General features: G+C 40.7%; 1 protein-coding gene across 2 annotated transcripts in view; it reads left to right on the top strand.

Moving 5' to 3' along the window:
• LINGO2 (leucine rich repeat and Ig domain containing 2) overlaps positions 1–19,059 on the top strand; it is a 1,615,267-nt gene that overhangs the window by 413,821 nt on the left and 1,182,387 nt on the right. For both annotated transcript variants that reach the window (XR_003857484.1, XM_029606680.1), the window contains exon 3: positions 1,563–1,636. The gene's annotated coding sequence lies outside the window, so the exon portion shown is untranslated. The remainder of the gene's footprint in view (positions 1–1,562; positions 1,637–19,059) is intronic.

Raw genomic sequence — 19,059 nt, 5'->3', positions numbered from 1 at the left:
TTGGATTAAGGGCTTCGAAAATGTTTTGGTAATGAATTGCGAAATATAAATTTATGTAAATAAATAAAGTACAATTTTCATTGCTTAATTACCTGAAAAGTTAGGTCTGTTTGTAGCCTTCAAGGAGTAGGGTGGTTGTTCTTTTGAAAGAAGATTTTGTTATGGGCTATGATGTTATACAGAATGCAATCCATATACCTCAGTTTCTTTTGGATTTTGCCTGTAATAAGGCCACATATCCATAGTTTGTTCTAAGCCTAAGTTTGTTCTAAGTTTATTTGTTTATTTTCATAATGACAACTTGTCAATAATTAACAACTTAACATAAGAACATACAAAGTGCCATGCTGGGTCACACCAAGGTTCATCAAGTCCTGCCTCCTGTTTTCAACAGTGGCCATTTTGTAAAGTGAAAAGGACAGGCAATGAAAGAATCCTAGGTGGGCCATAGGGACTATGGCCTGTCCAAAATCTGGCCCTTCCTACAGCATTGCTGTGGGAGATCTGTAGCCATGTTGGGAAATTGGCAGTTGTTTGTCACCAGTGGAATCAGATTGAGGAGGGAAGAAATGGGACAACTCTGTCCTCCACACATGCAGCTCTAGGCCCAGCTGCTGCTTTGGGGATGGTCTACAGCAAATTATTTTCAAAGCAGCAGTTGGGCCAGGTAGCAGAGCAGGAGGAGGAGGTGGACCGTGACACTATCATGCTCCTCTTCCTGGCACTGATCAACATGGGTGGAGAGGGAAGGGGAATCTTAGGGGGGAGAAAAAGGAAGAGATATAGATAGGGGTAAGACTGGGAAAGAGGGAAAGGGATGGGGGAAGAGAGAGATATCAATGGGGCCAAGGAGACAGAGATAAGGGGGCTGGGGAAGGGGTGAAGCTTGGTTGGTTTTCCCCTCCTCCCCCAATCAAAAAGGCTTTCAAGTGCCCTTGGGAAGAGTTAGAAATTTGAAGGAGGACTGATGCAATGGCTCACTCATATCACTAGACACTGTTGTGATAGAAGTCTCAGTTCATTAACTGATCCTTTTCTTGCTCTGAGTTTGTCAGGCCTAAGTGCTCCCTGGTCCTTTTAGAAGAACATGCAGCTGGAGTGGAAAATTAGACATTTAGCTTCAACAAAGTTGTTTGGCTTTTTCAGTTTACCATGAGCCAAATTTAAAGAAAACTTCCTAGATTCTAGGGCACAAATGAGTGAAAAACAATTATAATGAGGAAATCCTGGGTGTCAAAAAGTCTGGGGCTTGCGCTATTTGAGTAGGTTATGATTGGCCTATAAGCCAATGAGGCAAATGAATTGGCCAATATAGGACAATTTAGAAGCAGCATCAGGTTTATTAAGAGAACTAAGCAAAGCGTGTCAGTATCTTGCACAGATTTGACTGGAAAAGGCTTATTTGATACTCCCCCAAAATGATGGAGTCTTGCAAGCTTACAGCTAATGTGTTAGTGTCTGTCATTTGCATTTATACTGCATTAAAAACTCTTTTCCTTGGAGGTTCTTGAAATCATTGTAGTCTTTTTTTTTTTTTTTTTTTCTTAAATTCTTGAATACAGGTTTCTGCTATCAAGCACTGTTGAAATTTAAGAAGGAAAGAGCAGCAGCATGATCAGCGGAAGGTTTCTCACAGGTATTTCAGTAGCAGTCTTTCTGGCAAAGACTTGCATTTCAATCATTTATGTCATTAGGAATGTTTACACTGTTCTGGGTTATTATTACTGTTATTAGTAAGTATTTCATCTTTAGGACAAGTACCATGCTATTAAGGTTAAAAGATACAGATGGCATATTTGTTGTGGTAACTTAATTATAAGATTGAGGAATCCATAGTTACTTTATTCATCCCCATCTGGTCTCCTCCTGTTTCGACTCTGCTGTATTTTTTTTTTATGTGAACTGCTTTCTTATTTTAAATAATTAATACAATTGACAATGCAAGGCATAAAATGAATACAAATATATGAAAGACAGTGAGAAAAAAAGCATCATCCAGTTTTGTGTTTGCGTATTTTAAGTTTGAACAAGTGTTTGATGAGATGTGACTCTAAAAACATATTTTAAAATAAAGTAATTTAAGAATGAAGTGATGCTTCAGGGCCCCGGTTGTGGTGAGTTCAGAGCTTCAATTCTTGCATAGTGCGGTGCCATTGGTTCTTGGAGGACTTATTTATGGAATACGCAACCGATTATCCTTTGAGTATGCAAATGTTCCTTGTAAATCAAAATCAATCCTATGACGGGGTCGTTAGACTTATGCTGATGGATATCTATTTAGGAGGTACATAGTGAAGAGCCTATACTCAGATAATAAAGACACTGCGCTGGCAGAATGAAAATACTATTTCTTAAATGATATCACTTCTGTGTTCTTTATTTTGGGCTTACATAGTAGCAACATAAAAGGAGAAGTAAACAAGTCTTATCAGTGGGGATAGAGGAAATATATTTTATTATTCTGATGGACTAATCTTATATAAATGGAAACATTTTCCACACAAGAAAAATGTCTCATGCCATTCAAATAATAATTATTCAAATTGCCAACTGTGGATCTTAATATAGAGACAACACTGTAAAACAATAAATTTACTAGAGAGAATTACACTGGAATCACAGGAATAAATCCTGAAATATAAACTAGGTGTTGCCTTGAACCTATTGTAGACAATGCTAAAGGCAACAAATTTTACCTCCACAAAACCCCGATGCTTATTGATGCACCATACAAGCTATCACCTGAATGGGATCAGAGGGATTTCTGGTGGTGAAATGAAGTTGCACTGAAATATATCTGAGTAAACAAATTGCTACCAAGGAAATAGCAGGGCTTCTTTTGTGATCAAATAAGAAAAAGTTGCCCATTTAAAGAATAAGAATTGACAGTACTCAGACAGTATGAAAACAACTGTAGAAAATGTACCTGAAATGGCAATAAAGGACATAGAGGGCTTCATGAAACATCTTCAGGCTTTGGAACCATTGTAGCTAGATTCTTCCAAATATCAGCTTGTCTATTTTCAGGATTAGTGGTTTCCGATTTTGGTCATGTTCCCAGATGTCCTTTCTAGGTTTTTTGTCCCCCTAGTCTATTTTATGTTATATCCGCATGCTTATTTTTAAAGGACAGAAATATATCATGCCCCATACTTTCAGACATGTCCTTTCATGCATTCACTCTTTGGTAGTTTTGCAAATTATGTTCAGCCTCAGACTGATACTTACTTGCTAACATGAGAATGTCACTGACTGAGGGCAGGCTAAAGTGGCTGATCATGCTGAACTGAGCATGCTCTTGAGACGGCTTAGCAAACTAGAAATGAAGAAATTAAAAAAATGAAGACCATGGAATGACATTGTAAAACGTCACACATATGACTTTAGAGAGGCATGCATTTAACGACACTTCTCTTTGACAAAATAAAACACTGCTAACACACACTTTGAGGGAATTCTTACACACATGTACACACATTCAGAAATATGTCTTCTCAAACAAAAAAGTCATACATCACAGAGACTCCAAACCTTGCTCCATACCACACAATATACAAGGCACAGACGTTCCATAGGGCATGGAAAGAGACAGGCCCCAAGTTATTGAAATGTTTCCCAGGGCCATTGCTGTCATTAGTTAGTCTTGCCAAAAGCACTTAAGCTTACAGAAGCTTCATCCCGAACACAAGTGTTTTCGGGGGGCCTCACCATCCCTTGGCTAGTCATAAAAGCAGGGAGGCTCTACCCATGAGTAAGTGGCTAGTCAATGACCACCCCCACCCATCCAACCTCCAATGTGAAAAGAAAGTTTTGACAAGGTGCCAGGAAAATAAACTATTACTACTGCTGCTACTACTTGTAATTTCTCTAGTGTTTCTAGACATATTCATCTTTGTGTAAATACTGCCCCTTCTCTATAGAGCTTACAGTTTAAAGACAAAGAAGGACAAATGACTTTGAGATCCACATTAAATGAATGGATTAGTCTAATTCAGTATTTTTAATCATATCATTTACATTTTAAAACAAAAAAAAAATATGCATTACCAACAAGGGCCCTGAACTTGGTGGTCGGTGAAACAGATAAGTATGGGAAAATAAGTGTGAGAGCTTGCTAGGCAGAATGGATGGGCCGTTTGGTCTTTTTCTGCCGTCATTTCTGTTTCTATTTAATGGGAAAACAGTGCAATAGTTAACACAGCATTAGCACACGTTAAGCACTGATGCAGGCAACTAACATGCGTTAATATGTTAACACCATTTACTAAATAGGCCCCCCACAAATTCCTTTTTCTTCTCCTAAACCCAAATTTAAAACATCGGATATCTGGTTGCTAACATTGCATTACAGGCTCAGGTGATGTCTTACTACCCAGGAGTCTGAAAGACATTTCTTTACGTTGTAAGTGTACCAAAAGTGAGATATATTAGATGCTGCCTGAGCCCCTGTGCCGTCCTGCTTAACCTGCTCTTTTCTTAAAAGTACTGAGGTCAATATTGAGTGATCCAGCAAATGGGAATGTTAACTGGATAAATCTGGCAGATAACTTTACCAGGATAGTCAGTAGAACATACCCAAATAAAGTTATCCAGGTAACCTAACTTCCTTCTAGGTACTCTGGGATTAGAAATATCACTTGTGTTCATTATACAAACACAATTTTGCCATCTTCACTTCAAAGAACATGGTAATGAATTAACTTATAATGGAAGTCTGTGCATTTTCAGTATAAACTCAGCAGTATAGAGTTTGGGTGATGCTGGATCTGCTCCAAAAATTTACAGATGCTCTTCCTTTAATATATGTTTACCATCTGCACGAGAATGTCAAGGCACAGATGCTCAGAAATAAGTTTTGATTTGATTATTCTTGTTACCAGGGAGAATAAATATTGATGAACATTTTCATTTACCCACAAACATTAAAGTGACCCATTTAATCTTCCAGTGTTGAGAACAAAACTAATATTCAGCCCACAATAAAATGAATGTCTAAGGAAAGAGACTGTTGCGTACTTCACGTGCTCTGCATTGGATGCAGCTTACATTTTCATCAGTAGCACAGCAGAGGCATGATTTGCTTTGTATGTATTTGTAGTAGCGAAACATATAGTGATGGATAAAGAACTATAGTGTGGTAAAGGAATTTTGTGACAAAAATATAGTCAGAATTAATAACCATAATATATTTTATTAAATCAATGTGAATTTGTCCATCTGTATTGTGTTTTGAATACATGATACCAAATAAACAAAGGCAAACCATGATCTCTAGAACAATGACATCAAAGAAGAGGAAAGTGATTGAATCCACAGTTAAAAAAATATATAAAGAGGTATACAGAAAATGCCTCTGAAATACATTTTTGCAGGATATCAGACAAAATGGGGCTTGGCAATATAAAAGCCTGTTAACCCAAACACATAATTATTTATCCCAGTAAACTATAAGTAATGGATCCTGTAACTTCCCTTATTAATGAAAATATCTTCATTTATTAAATATTTTCCAGAGCAAATACATTTAGGGCTGGAGTTTAAAAGCTTAACGCGTGTAAATCAGGTTACGCGTGCCGGGCCTATTTTATAAAGGCCCGGCGATGCGTGTAAAGCCCCGGGACGTGTCTAAGTCCCAGGGCTTAAAAAAGGGGGCAGGGGCGGGGGTGGGGCCAGATCCCTCCAGCACAGCGGCCATTTGCCGCTGTGCTGGAGGATTGCATGCCGGCAGGATGCTGGCAGGCGCAAAAGCTAAGATAGAGGTCGGGGGGGTTAGAATAAGACTAGGGGGTGGAAAGATTAGGGGAAGGGGTGGGAAGGTTAGAGTGGGGGGAGGGAACGGAGGAAGGCTGCAGGCATTGGCTTGCGTAAGGTGCACTAGTGTGCAACCCCTTGCGTGCGCCGACCCTTGATTTTATAACATGGGCGCACTTGCGTGCACATGTTATAAAATTGGGCGTACATGTGTGCACACCGGGTAGTGCGCACACATGTACGCCCAAGCGTATGTTTTAAATGTACCCCTTATATTGTATTCTTGTAGATGCTCCAGTGTGAGATAGCTGTAGAAGGAAGGGTTGATTCCATTAGGGATGTGCAGAGCAAAAGTTTAAGTTCATATGTCCATATGTCCAAAGGGGGTCCCATTTGCGGTCAATATGGACATAAACAGAATTCAATGAGTTGAGTATATGTCCATATGTGCAAATAAAAATTTAAACCCCTCACCCTCCTTAATCCCCCCCCCCAAGACTTACCACAACTCCCTGGTGGTCCAGCGGGGTCAGAACGCCATTTCTGACCAACTTTGCAAGGAGCACGTGACGTCGGCGTCACGTCGGAGTGACGCGGCGTCACGTGATTCCCCGCTGGTTCGCGCCGGAACGCTCGTTCGGCCCAAAAGGAACTTTTGGCCAGCTTGGGGTGCCTCCTGACACCCCCAAGCTGGCCAAAAGTTAGCAAAAGATTTAGAATATTTTAGAATTTGTTTAGAAGACTGTAAGTCAGTGTAAGTCTTACTATTCCTCTCATATATAATCTGCTGCATCAAAATCTCATGAATTGTTTAGGATTGTCAACTCTTTAGCTCAATGCCCTTTTCAGAATCAGATTGGACACTCCTCTCTTCTCATTTCCATAGCAAAGTTGTATTACTAAGTTCTCAATTTCATACAAATTATGATCCACCTTGTGAGGCTGTGCATTTTAACAACACAATATGTGATGTCTTTCTGCCCACTACTGCCTCAGAAATTCAGGAAGTAATTGGAAAATTAAATGACTATTTTTGTCCGTTAAATACATGCTCAACCGTATTAATGAAGGTATTGTGGGCTGACTTGAGTAGCTATTTCACCTCTCATCAATTTGTCTTTGAATTAAGATCACATCAGTCTGTCCCCTACTAAATAAAGATCAGTTTTGAACCCTTCTGACCTAGATTATATTGACATATACCTTCACTACCTTTTATAGCAAAGGTTATTTAAAAAGTGTTCTTGCAACAACTGCAGGATTTTATTGAAGAGAATTGTCTAATTGATGAATTTTAGTTTGGGTTCCATTCAGCTCACAACATCAAACTTCTGCTTTCTTCATGTTTTGACATTTTCCACTGTGGGTTCGATTCAAGCACTAAGGGCCGGATTTTAAAAGGGTTACGCGCATAAGGTATGCGCGTAACCCTTTTAAATCCCCCCTGCTCGCGCCGAGCCTATTTTGCATAGGCTTGGCAGTGCACGCAAGCCCCGGGACACGCGCAAGTCCCGGGGCTTGCAAAAAGGGGTGGTCAGGGGCGTGGCCAGGGGGCATGGTTTAGGATCGGGGGCATGTTTGGGGGGGTATGGGCGGTCCGGGGGCATGGCCGAGTTCCCCGACACAGCGGCCTATGTCAGGGCCTGCCGTGCCGGCGCACGTAAGTTACTATTGCCCGGAGGCAGTAGTAACTTCTAATATAAAGATAGGGAGGAGATTTAGATAGGGCCGGGGAGGGGTGGGTTAGGTAGGGGAAGGGAGGGGAAGGTGCGGGGGGGTGAATGGAAAGTTCCCTCCAAGGCCGCTCTGATTTCGGAGCGGCCTCGGAGGGAACGGACAGCGTGCGCAGGGCTCGGCGCTTGCAAGGTGCACAAATGTGCACCCCATTGTGCGCGCCGACCCCGGATTTTATAAGATACTCGCGGCTGCGCGCATATCTTATAAAATCCCGCATACTTTTGTTCGCGCGCACGTAGATTTGTAAAATCTACCCCTAAATTTCTATTTGTTCTTCTCAATATTTCTGCCTTCAAACACTTAACCATTCCATCCTAATAGAGTGGCTAAAGGCAATGGTCATGTCTGCAGTGATATTGGATTGATTTATTTCATTTTTATACAATCACTTTCACAGGTATCCATAGGTTCCACCAAGTCAGCTTCTTTTACATTGAACACCAATATTCCAAAGGATTCTGCCTCGTTGGCAACTTTGTTCAACATTTACATTTGCCAAGCTCACAGAAATTTAGGGGTGGGCTATATAATCTATACAGATGATATTCAATTTTAATTTCCTGTCACTACCATTGCTGAGTATTTTTGGAAAAGATCTCACATTGTTTGTCTTCCATCAAATCTTGGTTGACCTGTAATAAGTTAGCCTTCAGCTTGAAAAAGATGGAGATCATCTTGTTTGGCCCACTATCCCACATCTGATACAGCTATTTCATTAGACTTAACTCTGGGTTATCACGTCATCAGCAAATAAATTAATCAGTTAAGTTCTTTTTTCAAATTGCACATTCTGCAAAACTTTAAACCATTTCTCAGTGAGATTGATTTTAAGACTGTAGTACAAGCTTTGATAATCTCCTCCATTGATTATTGTAATTATTTTTATCTAAGTCTCTATGAGAGTGCTACCACTAATACAGAATGCAGCTACTTGAATTGTAACTGGTCTTCCATTGCTTGCATTGGCTTCCTATACAATGGTCAAATTTAACATTTTAGCTTCCATCTTTAAAGTAATCAATGGCCTGACTCTGCATTGTATGAAATTGGTTATGAAGATTGGTCATCTCACCCTTTTCATTCATCTCAATACAATATAATTGTTCCATCTGTAAAGTTTGTGAAATTGGCCAAATCCAGAGTGGCTTTTCTGTGTAGCAGGCCCTCATCTTTGGAATATGTCACCAGAAATGATTAAATTGGCCACAAATTTAGTTCAATTTAGGGAACTTCTCAAGACACATCTATTTATGCAGGCTTTTGAATGAGTTACTGTAAAACTCTATAGATGGTTTATCGATAAGGATGTTTTTAGTTAGCTAAGATACAGCTGAGGAAAGAACCTTATATTGTGAAGATACACAAGCAGGAGTAGATTAAAAACGGTTTGAGATAGGTTGATGCCATGAAGTATTCAACAGTAAGGTCAAGTAGGATAGAGACTATGCTGATAATTCTTGTGCATGTCTGATTTGTTTGCATTTTCTTACTTAGTTTTTTTTCTGTTTTTTCTGTATTAATGTGCATTTTGGGGCAGATTTTAAAAGCCCTGCGTGCATAAATCAAGCTGGATTTAAGCGCGCAGGGGACTTGCGCACAGACACACCTATGTTGCATAGGACGCCGGCGCTCGCATCGGGGGCATGTCGGGGGGCGTGTCGGGGGTGGCGCGGCATTCAGGGGCATTCCAGGGGTGGGGGCCATGGGCATGGTGCCAGCCCAGGGGCATGGCCGAGGCCTCCGAACCAGCTCCCAGGCCGGGGAATGGCAGCTGGCCGGCGCACGCAAGGTACGCCTGCCTCGGGCAGGCGTAACTTTCTGAACAAAGGTAAGGGGGGGATTTAGTTAGGGATGGGGGGGTGGGTTAGGGAGGGAAGGTGGGGGGGGGCTGGAAAAAAGTTCCCTCTGAGGCCACTCCGATTTCAGAGTGGCCTCAGAGGGAACGGAGGCAGGCTGCACAGTTCGGCGCACGCAGGTTACAGAATTGTGCACCCCCTTGCGTGTGCCGATCCTGGATTTTATAACATGCGCGCAGTGGCCCAATTATAAAATCGAGCATAGATTTGTTCTTGACGGGTTGCATGAACAAATCTACACCCGCGCATAACTTTAAAAATCTACCCCATTATGTGAACTTTTATGAATGATTTTCTGTGGCTTGCCTAGAACTAGCAATAGAGAGGAATAGAGGTCTTTCAAATAAATAAATAAATAAGATAAATATATTTTACTACTGGAAGTTCCAATTTTCATTTATTTTAGAAAAAAGAGAATATATTTATACCTAATGATGTGTAGATACAGGAGCTGTTGCATATAGTATACTGAGATAAATGACTGATACTTTTGGGATAACAGGCTTTTATACTGCGAAGTCCCATTTCATCTGAGATCCCATAAGAACATATTTCAGAGGCATTTTTTTGTATAATTCTTTACATATTTGAATAAATAATAAACAAAGGCTTCCTACTCAGAGCAATAAAATGCATTGAGCATTTTATTACTAAGCTGATTTTCCTGCCCAAATGTGTTTATCATAGCTATTTATTAGAATTTCTTTTTAGTAAACTAATACTTACTGTATCTACTATTTTATTTCATGCATGAATAGATGACCATTTCAGTTCACTGGAGTGTGTTTTATATTCCATTACTTTCAATGGAATGCATGAGTTTAAAATGGATTATCTTGGAACCCACAGCAGAGTTATATAAATGCTGCTTTGAGATACAGTAGCAATGTGCTGTGGATTTCTTGGGATCTGTAGTAAAGATTCACAAGTCATTTCCAAAAGTAACATTAAGGGCCAGATCTTAAAAGGGTTACTCACGCCAGGCCTATTTTAAAAAGACCCGGCGACACGCGTAAAGCCCCGGGACAAGTGTTAAGTCCCATGGTTTGCAAAAAGGGCAGGGGACGGGGCAGGGGTGCGGTCAGGCTCCCTGCACGGTGGCCATATTTGCCGCAGTGCCGGGGATTGCGTGCCAGCATTTGGCCGGTGCGTGCAACTTACTTCAGCCCCCAGGGCTGCAGTAAGTTTCAAGATAAGAAAAAGGAAAAGGTAGGGGGAAAGGGTGGGGAAGGGAAGGTGGGATTGGGGGTAGGGAACGGGGGAAGGCAGTGCGGCTCGGCGTGGGCTCGGCGCGCGCATGGTGCACAATTGTGCACCCCCTTGCGTGCTCTGACCCCCGATTTTATAACATGCACGCGCCTGCGTGCGCATGTTATAAAATCGGGCGTACATGTGTGTGCGTCGGGTAGCGCGCTGCTTTTAAAATTTACCCCTAAGCCTTTAGTAGTGATGTATAGGTAATGTCTTAAGATATCATATCAGCACTACATAGAAAGGATATCATGTGAAGCATAGCATCAATCATGTATTATCCCATACTACTGTAGGATTGCTAGTAGTGACTTGTATACAGAGTTTTGATATCACTGGTCTACAGCCAAAATGCTTTCAAAATAAGTGGCATCAAACTTTACTAAATCTGAGTCACTGAGAATGAAAATCATATTTAAAATTATTAATTGGCTTTAGTTTTCAAGATATTCTACTGGGTCACCGCAACCATAAAACCCACTCTACGCCACTCGAGAACCTTTTAATATGTAATAACTAACACACTTCCTGCTGCAACTATGTTTACCTAATTGTTTCAACTAATATAATCACTGTAGAAACCCTGATGTAACTTTGTCTACCTAATGACTGTAAACCGTTATGATGGTGAAACCGAATGACTGTATCCAAAACATGTTAAATAAATAAAAATAAATAAAATAAGACTTTTGACTTGGGAATTGCAGAGGATAAGTGAATTAAGAAGGGAAAAGATATCAGATTAAACCAGAAATGACTAATATACATCTTTGATTGAATCTATGAATAAATCTATGACTGGGTTTGCATGGCAAGGAAAAGACAGTCTAGAATGCCTTCCAGTTAATGGTAACAAATTTTCTCAGAAACAAGGCAGACAGCTACAAGGAGATGGTGGAAAACCTCCTCAACACAAACAAAATTCTTGACTGCAACATATCACTAAAGATACATTTTTTGTACTCTCATCTAGATTTTTTTCCCACCAAACTGCGGAGCAGTGAGCAATGAACATGGTGAGCAATTTCACCAGGACATTGCAGCAATGGAAAGCTGGTATCAAGACAAATGGAGCCCATCAATGCTTGCAGACCTTCACAGGACAGTGACAAGAGATATTCCATTTAATGAAGACAAGAGACAAGCCAAGAAGAGTCAATTAGCCACTGAATAAGGACTAAACTATACTTTTTGGCCTTTTGTTTCATAGTAAATTTTATTTCTATAATCCTTTTGCTCATTTAATATTTAAAGTGTTACAAAAACAAGGACAGGTGAAATATGCAACCACATATATACAAAAACACCTAAGTTTACAATTTCTGATTAAAATTCCACTATCTAACTATCTATGCAACAGAAATAGACGTACAATGTAAAAACTTAAATATCATGGAAACAATAGCCAATCAACCACTTGTTTAATTGTGATATTCAAATTCAGCACATTTCATCGCTGAAGGAGACGACAACTTTGCAACCCTTACAAAATGTTCCTTTTGTGACAGTGTTTTGGGGACTTTTGCATTTTTTATCTCACCTCAGTTATTGAGCCCTTTTCCTATTTTTTGGATTGGTCCTGCTCCCCTATAAACACTTGGCTGAGCATGCTCAGAGTCAGCTCTCTGTTTCAGTTTGGTTTTATTTGGATATTCACAGTTTTGAGGAAGGAAGTTTATGGAGTTGTCCCTGTAGGCTGCTCACCCTACATAAGGAACCTATAAAAGAGAGTATCTTGAGCTCTCACAGAGCCAACATTGCAGCCTTTGACAGAAGAGGAAGAAGTACATTTTCTTGCTTGAGAGTGCTGAGTGACATTTTGACACATTTTTGACCAGCTCCCATCAGTAAAGAAAACCCCCCTACTCTAAGGGGCTGGATTGCAGCTGTTTGGTATACGTCCATGTAACAGTGGGACTAAACAACTGGGATTTTCGTGAGACACTCACATTCTTTGAGAAGAGAGTTTTTGAAGGTTTTTCTTCTCTCTCAGTCTATGTCAATTAAAAAGGAGGATTTCCCTACCTTTTTGGGGGGAACGATTTATGGACACTGCTTCAAAGCCAAAGAGAAGATTAGAAAGGTGAAATAAAATGGATAAAGAAACAGCACTTGGGACTGTAATTCATTTGTGGATGATGATGGTGATGGTGTTTGCCGTTTTGGCATGGATTATTTTCTTTAAGTTAAAGAAAAGAATCCATGCCAAGCCTGCTGTGTGTCCATATGGTTCCTGGCTGCTGAAGACTGCTATCAGTGAGTACTATATAATAGAGAATTCCCATACTACTTAGGGCCATGGGGGCTTGGACTTCTTCCCAACTGCTGAACCCCAGCATCCAGGGATGAAGTATGATGATATTGAGCAGTGTGAGAGGTCCAGGAGTGAAGTATTGGCCCCCTGGGCTTTGCTGTAGCCCCCGCATTAGAGATGCCCAAACAAAGAAGGGGTTACACCATGTAACATTTCTGTTTGCTAACTAACTTTTTCAACATGAGTCTTATTGCATAGACTCATTAATGTGTTGGGTTTTAATTTTCATTGTAAAGGATAAGGTGTGTAACCTTATCCTTTACAAAGTAGGATTTTGTCTTTTATCAGTTAAAGGAGCAGAGCTATGCTGTTGATTTCTTTCTTTTAGAGAGGCATTAAAAAAGAATTAGGACCACATGAAAATGTCCTTCCTTTTACAAATCATTATATTGCACTATAAAATAGGGCTTTATTCAAATGTGCTTAACCATTTAACCTTCAGATGAACAAGCACTCAATTTAAAGTCAACATGCAATAATAAAATGCATTCAGCTTATATTTTATCCCAGAATGAGAAACCATGAGAGAATGAAATGGCTATTCAAAGGACTTTACTACCCTATTTGTATGATATATGTTTGGGGTTTTTTTTTCCCTTTTCAGAACTGTGGAGCTGATCTTTTAAATGTTTGTAGTATATCTTGCTTTAGTTTCCAGGAGCTTACAGATTTTATTCCTTTATTAAAATTCTACACTGAGTGGAAATGAGACAGAGCAGACAGAAAATAAAGTGTTTCACTGCCAACTTGACTAGCTATTTCATGGTCACTATTATGCTTCGACTTAGTAGCATAGATTGTCAGGAAATTGCCCTCTCAGTATACAAGTAAAAGTACACATGGGGAATCGATAATCTGCGTTCTTTTACATAGGAAAAAAAAAATAGGTGGGCTTGGAGGTTGGGAAAGCATTAACCCACAGTATTTCTCATGGAAAAAAATATGAGCAGAATAATCAGGTGCAATCTCTGCTTTTTTTTCCCTAGGCTGTTGTCAAAGGGAAAGTGCCCTTGTATTTTCCCTTTGAGAACTGGTGCAAAGTCCACAGGATATTGCACTTACCCACTTAGAGGGGCATTCATCAAAATGTGGGAAGGGGTGGGACTAGGTCATTTCTGAGAGAGAGAATGAACCCATCTGTAAGGCCCTCATAGTAGTCAAGTATATAGAGATATAAATACTTGAGTACTATGAGGGCTTTATAGACGGGTTCATTCTCTCTTCTCTCTCTTTCTCTCCTAGGAATTATCACATGATACTACCAGAGCAAAGTGGAATGTTATCACATGGTGCAGTAATTCTAACAGTTTTCTTAGCGCAGGCATTATCCATGCATTATTATAGCATTTTGATGAATCTAGGGGATAGGAAAATTGCCCCTTTTAGTTGCAACATTTGTCCACATATCCTTTTTATCAACGAACCAGAATAAAAACATGAATGACTGTCCGTTCTGCAGCTCTTCTAGATGTTTAACACATCTATTTTCCCCAATTCAAATTCCAACGAAAAGGGTCGCTCGCCACAGCAGGGATTTGTTGCTTAACTTTGAAGATTCCTGTGTGTTGCACCCAGAGAGTCAGGATAAGGCAGGCTTTTTCTTTTTTCACTTCTAGGCTCCTCCTTGTCAGTAGTGCAAACTACTCTGTTTGATACGATATCTGGAGTGAATGTGCATCGGGTATATTTGAATATAAAACCCCTCTAAGCTGCATGCTTTAGCTACCTTGAAAACCATGGTGACTGCCACTTACCTGTTAGTATATTTATTTATTTATTTTTATTTATTTAAAATTTTTATATACCGACATTCATCCAGGATATCACATCGGTTCACAGTGTAACGCAAACAGACGCCAGGCAGGGCGCTTTACATTGAACAAATAAAACAAGTTAACACGGGATTAAAGAGGGTGTGAGATAACATGGGAAAAATTTGCATTGAATTATAAACAAGATTTGCAATTATATACATATGTACAATAAATGAAGTCACTATGAGATATGAATTTTAGGCAAGCTAGGAGGAGAGAAGGGGAGAATGGAGAGAGGAGAGGGGGGAGCGAAGGAGGGGGGGAGAAAGAGGTAGGAGGAGAAAGAGGAAGGAGAGGGGAAAGAGGGGAAGAGAGAGAGGGGCAGTGGAGGGTGACAAGGAGGGAGAAAGGTCTGTTTGTGAGCAGGGATGGGCAGGAAGGGTGACACCCCCAGATGCCAAACCAAGGGTGGGGAGCAGCACACTCTAATTTTGAGTCAGTCTATAACACTACGAGCACATGAGCCCAAAGGAAAGGGGGTGCCCAGGCACTGTTTTATCCATGACTACCCTGTTTGTAGGACATTGTAACTGATTGATTCAAGATGAAAAGTGACTTTGATAAAACCTGGTTTGCCAACTGCACATTAATTTAAAAAAACAAAAAAAAACAAAATCATGCATTTTGGGTGCAGGAATTCAAGGGTAAAATTCATGTTGGGAGGGGAAGAATTAGCAATTACAAACAAAAAAAAATGGACCTGGGGTTATCATCTTTTATTATCATGAGGTAGCCAGTTAGTGTAATGAAGCAGCTGAAAAGGATAATAGGATGCATATAGAGTAGAAAGAGCTAAGTAATAGTTTTACCTCTCTATATGGGGCCTATGTAATAAGATTTTGCTAAAAACATGCTAAAAATTAATGCACATTCTTAGCTTACGTTAAAAAATGATTTTACAATTAAATACATAGCTACTGTAAATGTTCGTACATAGGCCCTCGTAACCCTGCACTAACAAGCCCAAGAACCAGTTGGTAATGAGGAACTATCCTTTAAATGCCCCAAATGTCATTTCTGCCCTGAACCCCCACCCTCAAAAAAACAAAATGCCATCATCTGTAGCATGCACATGGTTCAAAAGGTCTTGGTGCTAGCTGGCAGCACCAGTTAATAAATGGATGCTGAGTTGGCTACAGATTAAGGACTGTCCACTTGCCAGCTCTGCTTGGGAGAGAAGCTTTGTGAGGTGGTCCATGAAATATGTCCAGGAGGATTGGGGGGAAATGAAATTTTGATGAGAAGGTTGAGAATCTGTCCTCCTCCTATTAGTAAACTGTTAAAGTAAAATTTTTAAAGAACTGCGCGGGCATCCATGTGCGCGTGGTTCCCGGCACATGAGTGTGCCGATTTTATAAGATGCGCATGGTGAAGCACATATGTTAGAAAATCAGCTACCCACACGCACATGAATGCCTGATTTTATATCAGCACGTGCGCACGAGTGCTGACTCACATATGCAAGGGGGGGAGGATTTTGATAGAAGCACATGATGACGCAAAAAGGTCTTTCTCCAGTTCCCTCCTAGTCTGCTCCAATAAAGAAAGAACTTACTAAAACCTCTATCTACCCTGCCTGCCTTTCCCCTATTCTCCCCGACCCCTAAAACCCACCTAACTACCCTTTTTTTTTTTTGTTTCTCAACTTACCTGCTCTAAGAGCAGCAGTGAGTTGTGCATGGCGGCCAGCTGCAAGTGAATGCATCAGTGGGACAGTGCCTAATGGCACTCTCCCAGTCTGCTCATGCCTCGCCCATGTCCCACCCAGACCCCACCTCCAGTCCTCATCGGCCCACCCCTTTTTTTTTTTTTAAACTTTGTTGTGCACGTACCAGGAGATATGTGCAAGGTCGCATTTGAAAATGCACGAGGCCTGGCCTCGCACGATTCTCCCCATTTTGGCACGCGTGGTCTTTAAAAATTAGCTCTAGTGTGCTCAGTCAGTGCATCAACAGCTTCCAGAGAGGATCTAAATGTTATGCATTAATAATGAATTTTACATTTATCTCCCGCAAAGAGGGTTTTAGTGCATAGCATTCAAATAAATGCAATCATTATCATAATATTTAGCATACACCAAGTTAATATTTAATGCCATATATGCACTAAACAGTGCACATTTTGTCTCTGATTAGGAGATTTGTACATTAATGTGTGAATTAATGACAGCCTGCATATTAATTGTAATGCACCTTTAATACATAGGTGAGCATAGGCCTATATTGAGGCCTCACCTTATCTACGTTGTGCAGCTCCAGGGGCCACATCTCAAGAAAGGCATTGCTAACATGGTGGCAGTTCAAAGGAGGACCATCCAATGGGATATTTCCTACAGTATTAACTGTATAAAGAGATTAAAGGAGCTTACGATGTACTTGCTAGAAGAATGGAAGCAAAAAGGGAGCTATGATGTAAACACATTAACATATCTAGCAGGTTACAATAACATACCAGAAGGTAGCATTTTCATAGAATTAACAACTAAGATTGAGAAGGGGTTGTCATATAAAGCTGAAGGGAGAGAAGCTAGAAAGGAATATGAGAAAAAACGTTTTCACTGAGAGGGTTGTGGACAGACACCTGTAACAGACTTCAAACAGATGTTATGGGAAAGAAAAGAGTAGAAGGATCCAAGTACAAAGGAATCCAAGTTGTAGGAAGAAGGAATATGAAAATAACCAGGCAAGTATGCCTGGCGGTAGCACAATAGGCAGGCACAAATGGGTTAATTGGCTGGTCCAGGCGATCTATCTGCAGACAGGAAACTTCATTCCTTCATGCAAAGCTGTTCATTATTTTCATATTGAGTTGCTTACCATAAGGTATCAGGTTTCTTAAAATGATTTTAAAGAGTCTCTTATGCAGGTTAAAGGCAGCTGCTGACCTATTACAGGTAGGGAAGGCCTCTCATTCTTAGTGTGAGGAAACTATGAATAAAGTAAAAATGCGGAGTTCCCATAATCTGTGAATGAAAGCTTACAAGTTTACTCATATATTTCCAAGGGTGATAAATATAAATCCAAAAAAGGAAGCCTTCAGTGCATATTTTGATTTATACAAAGCCACTCAGAGTACAGGAGTAGCCTCATGATTAGAGCAGCAGGCTATAACCCAGGGAAACCAAGGTTCAAATCCCGCTGATAATCTGCGTGGCCGTAGGCAAGTCACTTCATCCTTCATTGTCTGAGGTACAAATTTAGGGGTCTATTTATGAAGCTGCAGTATTTTCTTTCCTGGAGAAGGAAAATACTGTGGGGTTTACTAAGCTGCAGTACTCAGTGCCACAGCATAGGAAACCACACAGTATTTTCCCTTTCTGTAAAATACCACAGGAAAAAAAATACTATGGGTCAGTAGCCTCCCATAAATTTAATATAATCAGAGCTTAATTTTCAGGTACATTGGAAGTGGAATTGGAAATGGAAGTGGGAGGAGGGGGGGGTCAAGTCCAGGATTGAAGTGCAGCAGGGTGGGGTAGGTCCGGGATCCAAACACACAGACACTATTCCAAACACAAATTTGAACATACTCTTCATTTTAACCCCAATAATTCTCCAACTCAGCCTCCCCAGTTCACAGCCCCTGGCTGTTCTTCAACCACCAGAATTGATTTACAACATCAGCTCTGCTCCATTTCCTCTGGTCCTGAATAAAAGACAGCAGAACACCATTCTAGATTGCTCATTCACAAATTAAGCCCTAGGTAACAGACACAAAAAGGCATTGAATTAGCACAAGTTTGAAACTTATGAGCAGCCAGGGTTGAAACTTTGATGATTGCCATTACTGCTCATTCAAACTTGTGCTAATTCATTCCTTCTTTTGTCTCAAGAACATAAGAAATTGCCATATTGGGTCAGACCAAATGTCCATCAAGCCCAGCATCCTGTTTCCAACAGTGACCAAGCCAGGCTACAGGTACCAGGCAATTACACAAACACTAAGTAGATCGATGCTACTGATGCCAGTAATAGCAGTGGTGTGTGCATGTTAGGGATGTGAATCGTTTTTGAACGATTAAAATTATCGTCAGGGGCATTTGTATTGTATCGTTAAATAGGGCGCGAGAAAACCGGCATACCAAAAAAACCCTAAAACCCACCCCGAACCTTTAAAACAAATCCCCCACCCTCCCGAACCCCCCAAAAATGTTTTAAATTACCTGGGGTCCAGTGGGGGGGGGGGGTCCCCGACGCGATCTCCCTCTCTCTCTGGCCACGGCTGCGTTGAGAAATGGTGCCAGTGGCCCTTTGCCCTTATCATGTGACAGGGCAAAGGTAGCGCCGGCGCCATTTTGGTTCCTCGCTCCCGACGTCACGCGTGCAGGAGATCGCCC

Source organism: Rhinatrema bivittatum, chromosome 1 (assembly GCF_901001135.1).
Source record: "Rhinatrema bivittatum chromosome 1, aRhiBiv1.1, whole genome shotgun sequence".
NCBI classification, from domain to species: Eukaryota; Metazoa; Chordata; class Amphibia; order Gymnophiona; family Rhinatrematidae; genus Rhinatrema; species Rhinatrema bivittatum.
The sequence above is the reverse complement of the archived record's forward strand: the minus strand, read 5'-3'. Positions and strand labels throughout refer to the sequence as shown.